A 4,622-nucleotide genomic window follows, 5' to 3' on the forward strand; every position below is an offset into this window, starting at 1 on the left:
AATGTCCCTTTCAGGAAAAGTCTTACCCAATGCAAAAGATGCATTAACAATTTCAGACACTTTGTGATTAAACTCATCAAATGAATCTTCATCTGGCATACGAAGGTTTTCTCAATCGGAATTAAGGTTTTGAAGCCTAGCTTCCTTTTCACTGGTATTTCCTTCGAATACGGTTTCTAAGATATCCCACACATCTTTAGACCTAGTACAATTTGACACGTGGTGCTGAAGATTTGGGGTAATGGCATGTATGATGGCATTCAAACCGTCGGAATTTTGCTTCGCAGCAAGTATCTCAGCAGCATCGTATTCGCCAATATTTTTTGGAACATTAACGTTACCTACTGCAACAACGGGAGCATCATAGCCATTAACAACATATACCCATGATTGAAAATCGCGTGCTTGAAGAAAAGCTCGCATAACAATTTTCCATCATAAGTAATTAGAGCTATCGAAGACTGGTGGTACGTTAATAGAGATAGCACCTCTGTCCATAGAGTCGGATCACTACAAACACAGACTTGTAAGGTCTTGAACGTGTTTGCCTGCTCTGATACCAATTGAAAAAGCGGGGGTCTAACAACCACACCCAATATTTCGATTAACAATCTGTATGGACTAACTCTAATATACTTCTAAGAGAATCAACTAGACAGTCAGACTCAATCTTAATAAAAAGTATATCAAGGAGTTAATATTTCTATCTCTCGATTTGATCTTTACTCAAGCAAATGCAAATCTGCGAGTCTTTATCAAATACTAGAGAGATAAACTTGGATGGTACCAAAGACCAATATCCAAGTGTCAATCAACGTAAATCAACAACCAAAGGTTGGATATTCTAATTGATTGATTTCAACGCACAACCTGTGATATTTCAATTATATAACAAAATATAATGCGGAATATAAATAATACAGACACCAGAAATTTTGTTAACGAGGAAACCGCAAATGCAGAAAAACCCCGGGACCTAGTCCAGATTGAACACCACACTGTATTAAGGCGCTATAGACACTAACCTACTACAAACTAACTTCTGTCTGGACTGTAGTTGAACCCTAATCAATGTCACACTGATTCAAGGAACAGTTGCGCTCCTTACGTCTCTGATCCCAGCAGGATATTACGCACTTGATTCCCTCAGCTGATCTCACCCACAACTAAGAGTTGCTACGACCCAAAGTCGAAGACTTTAATATATAAATCTGTATCACACAGAAAAGTCTACGATGATAGATAAATCTGTCTCCCACACATAAACCTTAAAGTTTTGTTCCGTCTTTTGATAAAATCAAGGTGAACAGGAACCAATCGATAACCCGGACTTATATTCCCGAAGAACAGCCTAGAGTTATCAATCACCTCATAATAATCTAAATCGTATGGTAGCGAAACTAGATATTTTGGAATTACAAACGATTAGACGAAGATGTTTGTGATTTCTTTTTATCTGTATCGGAGATATAATCTCAAGCCAATCTTACAACTGAACTCGTACGATAGAAAATGGCAAGATCAGATCGCTCAACTACAAGAGAAGTAGTTTCGTCTGGCTTCACAATCCCAATGAAGTCTTCAAGTCGTTAACCGACAGGGTCTCGAGAAGAAACCTACGGTTAAAGGAGAATCGACTCTAGCAAACCAACTAGTATCACACAGGAGGTGTGGGGATTAGTTTTTCCAATTGCAAGATGTCTCCTTTATATGGTTTTCAAATCAGGGTTTCAATCCAAGTTACCTTGGTAACAAAGCTTTCAATATTCACCGTTAGATGAAAAACCTGATTTATCCAAGCTAATATCTTTCAACCGTTAGATCGAAACTTAGCTTTTCACACACAAATGAAATGTATTCATTTAGGTTTGAGTGACCGTACCTAAACGTGTACACTTAGTTCGTTCACAAATAGTTAACCAATGGTTATCCATATTAGCACTTTTATATTAACCGTATTCATCTTCTTCATAACTAGTTCAAATGACTCATAAGAACTAGTTCAAGAGTTGTTCAATTGCTTAGATCTTTATACATAGACACAATTGAAACAAAATCGGTTTGATTCATTTGAATCAATTCATGAATAATATAGCTACGGTTTGCAAAGATTGCATTCCTTATTGATTTATTGTTTAAGTTCATGAAACTACCGATTTGAGAAATATATCCAGCTTGGGTACGTACGGGTATGCGTACCTTAGCTACCGGATTTGAGTTGGTTTTTTGGTTTCCAAACTCAGCAGAATTTTTCGGGTAGAAAAGTTCCGCCAGTATGCGTACCTAAGGTGACTGGTTCATGAGTTCGTAAACTCCAAACTCGGCAGAATTTTCCGGGAGGAAAAGTTCCGCCAGTATGCGTATGGGTACGCGTACCCAACCTGTCTCCTTCACCAATACCGCATGCACACATATGCACGCACTTGGTTTCCGGTACATGGATTTATACACTAATGTGCGAACATACTATATATGATTATATCCATAGTTGGTTACGTAATCTCAACTCTACATTTCAATCATTGAAACATTCTTCTATAATGTTATAACAGTCGCTAGACATAAACAATCGACTATCGTCATCAAAGCTATTTTCAAGATTGAAACGTCATCATGACTTTCGTCATGGGTAAAGATGAAAATGGTTAAAGCAAAAGCTTACCAACACTTATTTCGAGAAAAATATAGGCGAGTAAACTCGGCTCAAAATAGCAAATGTGTATGTATGAAAACTGTCATACTTACACGACTTTTGTCTCAAAAGTAGGAGATAGAGTAGATAGACTTTTGAGTGACAGATGAGTTCAAGTCTCCACATACCTTTTGGTCGGATGAAGTTCCACTGGTTCCTTGAGTAGTTCTTCGTCTTCGTAAGATAATCGCCATGGAGTCTGGAGCTCAACTATTCCTAACTATCCTAGACCGAGACTTAGTCATAAGTATACTAGAAATCAAGACATATAGTTTTGATCACTAACATTGAAAAACATGCTTGAGATAGCAACGCATGCGAGTTCGGCCGAGAAATGCTCTAACAACGACGTCCAACTACCGGAAAAAGAAAAGCTAACTGAAAGTTAAAGAATCCTTGTTAGGACCTACGAGCCTTCATCTCCGAGGTGAATAGCCTCAATTGCTTCAAGTCGGAGTGCCTCTATTTCTTGAAGGCGAAGAGCCGCTCTAAAAGAAAAAGGAATTCACCACTTAAAGGTAAAAGATCTCGTTCTCTTATAGGTCAACTTCAACCACACACCTAAGCCGAAGTCAAATGGCTCTCCTCCACTGTGTATGGATGGCCACTGCAAGAGGTTGATGATACCTCCGTAGTACGACAACGATAGGTTGATGATACCTTAGTCGTACTGCTTGCCTCCGTTGTGTATGAATGTCCATTGCCAGATGTTAATGATACCTCCACAGTACGACAACGATAGGTTGATGACACATCTGTCGTACTGCTCTCCTCCGCTATGTATGGATGGACACTGCTAGAGGTTGATGACACCTCCGCCGTACGACAATAATAGGTTAATGACAACTCAGTCGTACTTCTCGCCTGCGATGTGTATGAATGACCACTCCTAGAGGTTGATGATACCTCCATAGTACTACATCGATAGGTTGATGACACTTCAGTCGTACTGCTCGCCTCCGCTTAGTATGGATTTCACTGCTAGAGGTTGATGATGCCTCCGTACTACGATGAAGATAGGTTGATGACACTTATATTGTACTGCTCGCCTCTGTTGTGTATGGATGGCCACTGCCATAGGTTTATGACACCTCCGTAGTACAACAATTATAGGTTGATGAAACCTCAGTCGTACTTCTCGCCTCTAGGTCATAACGTCTTCTCGTGACTGACCTTTCATTAAGCCTCTCCAAAGATCTGGCCCTACTCTCCCTCACCTAAAGGAGAACGTCCGAAATTAGGTGAATGGTAGGCCTCAACCAAGCTTGTGCTCTCCACACGACACACACGGGTACAACAAGTATTCTATAGTTTTTTATGTGACTTTGAATGGCTACCACGTGCAAACATATGCATTCTTCCATTTAAAGTTGCAACAACTCAAAGAATGCTAACACATCAGAAAATACATCACACACAAAAGCTGGTCACGTCATAAATGAGGGCATAAACTTAGGGTTTTGGTCTGACGGTCTACAACAACGTGTGGGTATCAGCCGTCCCACACAGAAAGAGAATAGTCGGGTGTGAGGAGTCAGCTTATGATATACTAGATAGGTTGCTTATCCTTAACTATTCCTGGGATCCGGGAGAAGGTGATGATCCTATTTCCTTATTTTTATCCCACTAACTAGAGATTAGGGTTTTGCTGGATTTTTGTTATAGGGAAAGCTAAAATGGATAGGGAAAGCTCAAACGAAGTTGGCCAAAGATCAAAATGGGTGGAAATAAAAACTTCTCTCCACTCCATCGATTCTCAATCACAATTTAGTTTTTTACTCCGAGTATTTTTCTTTCTTCATGACTGAATACAAAATAATCTTCAAACTAACCTACGTTTTAATTTTCATCAGCAAAAAATAAAAGAAACCTACGTTATAATCTTTCTTTTTCGTATATTCTCTATTATCATAAACTAAGTCTTCTTCTA

Source organism: Papaver somniferum, chromosome 9, assembly GCF_003573695.1.
Source record: "Papaver somniferum cultivar HN1 chromosome 9, ASM357369v1, whole genome shotgun sequence".
Classification (NCBI taxonomy): Eukaryota; Viridiplantae; Streptophyta; class Magnoliopsida; order Ranunculales; family Papaveraceae; genus Papaver; species Papaver somniferum.